Source organism: Aegilops tauschii, chromosome 2 (genome assembly GCF_002575655.3).
Source record: "Aegilops tauschii subsp. strangulata cultivar AL8/78 chromosome 2, Aet v6.0, whole genome shotgun sequence".
Taxonomy (NCBI): Eukaryota; Viridiplantae; Streptophyta; class Magnoliopsida; order Poales; family Poaceae; genus Aegilops; species Aegilops tauschii.
This window is the reverse complement of record NC_053036.3, coordinates 194,685,563-194,693,523: the sequence shown is the minus strand read 5'-3', so window position 1 is coordinate 194,693,523 and position 7,961 is coordinate 194,685,563.

Here is a 7,961-nt window from a genome sequence, read left to right as displayed (position 1 = left end):
GGCTTCTCCAAAAGTCTGTATAAAACCGTATGCTTTGATCACACTATCAAAGCGTATATTCCAACTCCGAGAGGCTTGCACCAGTCCATAAATGGATCGCCGGAGCTTGCACACTTTGTTAGCACATTTAGGATCGACAAAACCTTCTGGTTGCATCATATACAACTCTTCTTTAAGATATCCATTAAGGAATGTAGTTTTGACATCCATTTGCCAAATTTCATAATCATAAAATGCGGCAATTGCTAACATGATTCGGACTGACTTAAGCAGCTCTACGGGTGAGAAGGTCTCATCGTAGTCAACTCCTTGAACTTGTCAAAAACCTTTCGCAACAAGTCGAGCTTTGTAGACAGTAACATTACCGTCAGCGTTAGTCTTCTTCTTGAAGATCCATTTATTTTCTATGGCTTGCCGATCATCGGGCAAGTCAACCAAGGTCCATACTTTGTTCCCATACATGGATCCCATCTCAGATTTCATGGCCTCAAGCCATTTCGCGGAATCTGGGCTCATCATCGCTTCCTCATAGTTCGTATGTTCGTCATGGTCAAGTAACATGACTTCCAGAACATGATTACCGTACCACTCTGGTACGGATCTTACTCTAGTTGACCTACGAGGTTCAGTAGTAACTTGATCCAAAGTTTCATGATCATCATCATCAGCTTCCTCACTGATTGGTATAGGAATCACTTGAACTGATTTCTGTGATGTACTACTTTCCAATTCGGGAGCAGGTACAACTACCTCATCAAGTTATACTTTCCTCCCACTCACTTCTTTCGAGAGAAACTCCTTCTCTAGAAAGGATCCATTCTTAGCAACGAATATCTTGCCTTCGGATCTGTGATAGAATGTGTACCCAACTATTTCCTTTGACTATCATATGAAGACACATTTCTCCGATTTGGGTTCGAGCATATTAGGTTGAAGCTTTTTCACATATGCATCGCAGCCCCAAACTTTAAGAAATGACAACTTGGGTTTCTTGCCAAACCACAGTTCATATGGTGTCATCTCAACGGATTTAGATGGTGCCCTATTTAACGGGAATGCAGCCGTCTCTAAAGCATAACCCCAAAACGATAGCGGTAAATCAGTAAGAGACATCATAGATCGCACCATGTCTAATAAAGTACGATTACGACGTTCGGACACACCATTATGTTGTGGTGTTCCAGGTGGCATGAGTTGCAAAACTATTCCACATTGTTTCAAATTAAGACCAAACTCATAACTCAAATATTCACCTCCATGATCAGATTGCAGAAACTTTATTTTCTTGTTACGATGATTTTCTACTTCACTCTGAAATTCTTTGAACTTTTCAAATGTTTCAGACTTATGTTTCATTAAGTAGATATACCCATATCTGCTCAAATCATCTATGTAGGTTTGAAAATTACGATACCCGCCGCGAGCCTCAACACTCATCGGACCACATACATTAGTACGTATTATTTCCAACAAGTCAGTTGCTTGCTCCATTGTTCCGGAGAACGGAGTCTTAGTTATCTTGCCCATGAGGCATGGTTCGCAAGCATCAAGTGATTCATAATCAAGTGATTCCAAAAGCCCATCAGCATGGAGTTTCTTCATGCTCTTTACACCAATATGACCTAAACGGCAGTGCCACAAATAAGTTGCACTATCATTATTAACCTTGCATCTTTTGGCTTCAATATTATGAATATGTGTATCACTACAATCAAGATTCAACAAAAATAGACCACTCATCAAGGGTGCATGACCATAAAAGATACTACTCATATAAATAGAACAACCATTATTCTCTGATTTAAATGAATAACCGTCTCACATCAAACAAGATCCAGATATAATGTTCATGCTTAACGCTGGCACCAAATAACAATTATTCAGGTCTAAAACTAATCCCGACGGTAGATGTAGAGTTAGCATGCCGACCGCGATCATATCGACTTTGGAACCATTTCCCATGCGCATTTTCACCTCGTCCTTAGCCAATCTTCGTTTAATCCGTAGCCCCTGTTTCGAGTTGCAAATTTGAGCAACAGAACCAGTATCAAATACCCAGGCGCTACTACGAGCATTAGTAAGGTACACATCAATAACCTGTATATCAAATATACCTTTTGCTTTGCCATCCTTCTTATCCGCCAAATACTTGGGGCAATTCCGCTTCCAGTGACCAGTGCCTTTGCAGTAGAAGCACTCAGTCTCAGGCTTAGGTCCAGACTTGGGCTTCTTCACTTGAGAAGCAACTTGCTTGCCGTTCTTCTTGAAGTTCCCCTTCTTCCCTTTGCCCTTCTTCTTGAAACTAGTGGTCTTGTTAACCATCAACTCTTGATGCTCCTTCTTGATTTCTACCTCCGCAGCCTTTAGTATCGCGAAGAGCTCGGGAATTGTCTTATCAATCCCTTGCATATTATAGTTCATCACAAAGCTTTTGTAGCTTGGTGGAAGTGGTTGAAGAACTCTGTCAATGACACTATCATCAGGAAGATTAACTCCCAGTTGAGTCAAGTGGTTGTGGTACCCAGACATTCTGAGTATATGTTGAATGACAGAACTATTCTCCTCCATCTTGCAGCTATAGAACTTATTGGAGACTTCATATCTCTCAATTCGGGCATTTGCTTGAAATATTAACTTCAAGTCCTGGAACATCTCATATGCTCCATGACGTTCAAAATGTCGTTGAAGTCCCGATTCTAAGCCGTAAAGCATGGCACACTGAACTATCGAGTAGTCATCAGCTTTGCTCTGCCAGACGTTCATAACATCTGGAGTTGCTCCTGCAGCGGGTCTTGCACCTAGCGGTGCTTCCAAGACGTAATTCTTCTGTGCAGCAATGAGGATAATCCTCAAGTTACGGACCCAGTCCGTGTAGTTGCTACCATCATCTTTCAACTTAGCTTTCTCTAGGAACACATTAAAATTCAAGGGAACGGTAGAACGTGCCATTGATCTACAACAACATAGACATGCAAAATACTATCAGTTACTAAGTTCATGATAAATTAAAGTTCAATTAATCATATTACTTAAGAACTCCCACTTAGATAGACATCCCTCTAGTCATCTAAATGATCACGTGATCCATACCAACTAAACCATGTCCGATCATCACGTGAGATGGAGTAGCTTTCAATGGTAAACATCACTATGTTGATCATATCTACTATATGATTCACGTTCGAACTTTCGGTCTCAGTGTTCCGAGGCCATATCTGCATATGCTAGGCTCGTCAAGTTTAACCCGATTATTCTGCGTGTGCAAAACTGGCTTGCACCCGTTGTATGTGAACGTAGAGCTTACCACACCCGATCATCACGTGGTGTCTCGGCACGACGAACTGTAGCAACGGTGCATACTCAGGGAGAACACTTGTACCTTGAAATTTAGCGAGGGATCATATTATAATGCTACCGCCGTACTAAGCAAAATAAGATGCATAAAGGATAAACATCACATGCAATCAAAATAAGTGATATGATATGGCCATCATCATCTTGTGCCTTTGATCTCCATCTCCAGAGCACTGTCATGATTACCATCGTCACCGGCTTGACACCTTGATCTCCATCGTAGCATCGTTGTCGTCTCTCCAACTATTGCTTCCACGACTATCGCTACCGCTTAGTTATAAAGTAAAGCAATTACATGGCGATTGCATTTCATACAATAAAGCGACAACCATATGGCTCCTGCCAGTTGCTGATAACTGTTACAAAACATGATCATCTCATACAACAATTTATATCTCATCACGTCTTGACCATATCACATCATAGCAAGCCCTGCAAAAACAAGTTAGACGTCCTCTACTTTGTTGTTGCAAGTTTTACGTGGCAGCTACGGGCTTCTAGCAAGAACCGTTCTTACCTACGCATCAAAACCACAACGATTTTTCGTCAAGTGTGCTATTTTAACCTCCAACAAGGACTGGGCATAGTCAAACTCGATTCAACTAAAGTTGGAGAAAGAGACACGCGCTAGCCACCTGTGTGTGAAGCACGTCGGTAGAACCAGTCTCATGAACGCGGTCATGTAATGTCGGTCTGGCCCGCTTCATCCAACAATACTGCCGAATCAAAGTAAGACGTTGCTGGTAAGCAGTATGGCTATTATCGCCCACAACTCATTGTGTTCTACTCGTGCATATAACAACTATGCTTAGACCTGGCTCGGATGCCACTGTTGGGGAATGCAGTATTTCAAAATTTTACCTATGATCACGCAAGATCTATCTAGGAGATGCATATCAACGAAACGGGGGAGTGTGTCCACGTACCCTCGTAGACCGAAAGCGGAAGCGTTTAGTAATGCGGTTGATGTAGTCGAACGTCTTCGCGATCCAACCGATCCAAGTACCGAACGTACGGCACCTCCGTGTTCAGCACACGTTCAGCACGATGACGTCCCTCGAGCTCTTGATCTAGTTGAGGCCGAGGAAGAGTTCCGTCAGCACGACGGCGTGGCAATGGTGATGATGAAGTTACCGGCGCAGGGCTTCACCTAAGCACTACGACGATATGACCGAGGTGTGTAACTGTGGAGGGGGGGGGCACCGCACACGGCTAAGAGAAGACTAGTTGCGTCTTTGGGGTGCCCCCCTCCCACGTATATAAAGGGGGGAAGGAGAGAAGGCCGGCCCTAGAGGGGGCGCACCAAGGGGGGGAGTCCTACTTGGACTCCCGGTCCAAATAGGATTCGGCCCCCCTTCCCTATTCCAACTAGGAGAAGGAAGGGAAGGGAGAAGATGGGAGAACGAAAGAGGGGGGCGCCGCCCCTCCTAGTCCAATTCGGACCAGCCCATGGGGGGGGGCGCGGCCACCCCTTGAGGCCCTCCTCTCCTTTCCACTAAAGCCCATTAAGGCCCATTACTTCCCGGGGGGTTCCGGTAACCTCCCGGTACTCCGAAACTCATCCGAAACAACCCGAACCATTCCGGTGTCCGAATGTAACCTTCCAATATATGAATCTTTACCTCTCGACCATTTCGAGACTCCTCGTCATGTCCGTGATCTCATCCGAGACTCCGAACAAACTTCGGTTCATCAAATCACATAATTCATAATACAAATCGTCTCGAAAGTTAAGCGTGCGAATCCTACGGGTTCGAGAACTATGTAGACATGACCAAGACACATCTCCGGTCAATAACCAATAGCGGAACCTGGATGGTCATATTGGTTCCTACATATTCTTCGAAGATCTTTATCGGTCAAACCGCATAACAACATACGTTGTTCCCTTTTTCATCGGTAATTTACTTGCCCAAGATTCGATCGTCGATATCATCATACCTAGTTCAATCTCGTTACCGGCAAGTCACTTTACTCATTCCGTAATGCATCATCCCGTAAATAACTCTTTAGTCACATTGCTTGCAAGGCTCATAGTGATGTGCATTACCGAGAGGGCCTAGAGATACCTCTCCGATACACGGAGTGACAAATCCTAATCTCGATCTATGCCAACTCAACAAACACTATCGGAGACACCTGTAGAGCATCTTTATAATCACCCAGTTATGTTGTGACGTTTGATAGCACACAAGGTGTTCCTCCGGTATTCGGGAGTTGCATAATCTCATAGTCCGAGGAACATGTATAAGTCATGAAGAAAGCAATAGCAGAAAAACTAAACGATCATTATGCTAAGCTAACAGATGGGTCTTGTCCATCACATCATTCTCTAATGATGTGATCCCGTTCATCAAATGACAACACATGTCTATGGCTAGGAAACTTAACCATCTTTGATTAATGAGCTAGTCAAGTAGAGGCATACTAGGGATACTCTGTTTGTCTATGTATTCACACACGTACTAAGTTTCCGGTTAATACAATTCTAGCATGAATAATAAACATTTATCATGATATAAGGAAATATAAATAACAACTTTATTATTGCCTCTATGGCATATTTCCTTCAATCCCCCTACCACGCATGTCGGGGGGGTACCTATCAGTCCTTATATAGTCAGTTGTGGCTAGGTTTATAGGAGTCCCAAGTCAGTTGGTAGATGCTGAAAATACATAAGACATAGCTAGATACACGACAGAGTTCTTGTCTTTCTCCCTAAGGTGGAGATGCACCCTCTATTGCTGATGGACTTCGAGTCGCAGGCTTGGGCTGGCCTCCGGTTGTTGGGCCTCTTCTGTCCTCCATGGCTATATCCCCAGTCATGGCATTGGTAGTATCCCCGAACTCTTCAAGGTATCGGCTGCTAATCCTTTGACTTCTTCCTTTGTTTGAACTATGGTTCACAGATGTTTCCGAACTGAGCATGCCCTGCCGTCGATCGACATACTAGCCTTGGTAAGATCAGAAGTACCTAAAATAATATAGTTAGGAAACTATAGGTCTGAGCGACCCCTACCCTGGAGGGTGGAGAAGATCATGACTGTTGTTTGAGTAATTAATGGGTGAATTATGGGGTCGTCTGATTCCGTTCTGCCCCAAACAGAACTCAACTAGTGGCTAATAACAACACATCACAAATTCAGACAGAATTCCTGCAAAGCATCCAGCATAGGAGTTGATCCTACCGCTAGCCTGAGCATAACACCCCAAAATTTAAAATTTGAAATGTTAATTGTTTAAATAGGATAAAATAAAACTTGCTCGTGTTCCTTCATTTTAGCTAATTCTGAATAGTATTTGGAACTTTTTGATTTTAAATGATCAATAAATTGAGAGGGAATAAAATGAGTTTCCCAAATATTCATCGTGTCCTAGGGAGGTGAAGAAGGTGATGCGACTACACGTAAGGTGTTGACCCACATGTCAGCATGTGCTGACAAGCAAAGGAAAAAACATCCCCATGGTGAACCGCCATTACTTTGATGTCTATGTCAAATTGGTATGTCAATTAAGTTTCAACAATGGATTCTTTATCGTATTTGTATTAGGATGGGTGTTCATATTATGTATTTGTTAATGTATAATGTATTACCTCAAAGGTAGGCACCAGAAAAATGTATGATGTTTGTCTACAAGTGTGAAATTATCAACACTTACGAATATAGTCCGAGCACTTTTCTATTGTCATGGGTGTTAGCAGATATAGGTTTATGTTGTAGGTTGTTATGACATTCCTTCCAATAGTTCCCCTTGTTTCTCGGTCGTGATTTGTTTTATGCGTCAAGGGTGCAATAGGTCCTCTAGTATAAGAAAAGAGAAAGACAAAAAGTAGCGATTTACCCACATCGGTGTTGGGAAACGTAGTAGGAAAAAAATCGCGTCTACGATCACCCAAGATCAATATGAAAATGCATAATGGGTTGGGATCATGATCGTTACCGTCACTGAGTTGTAGTGGAAGAAGAATGTATTGGTGTAGATCGTACTTGGAGTCCCTCGAACCATCGATGAATGATCTCTCGTACCACCCACGAACAGTCCCTCGAACGAAAGACCAAAAGCACGATCACTCTACTTGGTTGCAAGCGTGCAGCCTTCATGATCCGGCAGCGCTTCACCGCCAGAGCTAATCGTCACCAGAGAAATAGATGGAGGAGATTAGAACCACACAGGGTTTCTAATTGTGAGTAGAAAAGGATTAGCCAAGCTCTAATTAGTCAACTAGGACCAACTAGAACTAGAATAGAACTAGAAAAACTAGAGGAGGTTCCAAAACTTGTACGATCAAAAGAGCAAAAAACCCTAGTATATATAGGTTAGAGGAGGAGGGGGGGCAGCCACCAAGGAGGGAAAGTCCCTCCTTGGGGCGCCGACCAAGGGAGGAGGAGTCTGACTCCTCCCCTCTCCCAAGCCGGCCTCCTTCCTTAGGGAAGGAGGCACTTTCTCACTTGGGCCTTTTTGGCCAAAATTGCCTTCTAATAGACCACTATATATATAAACATCTCCGGAAAGTTTTTCCACCTATATATAATTTATCGGTAATATTCGGTATTACCCGATACTCACCGAAACCCTTCTGGTGACCCCGAAACGCTTCCGGATC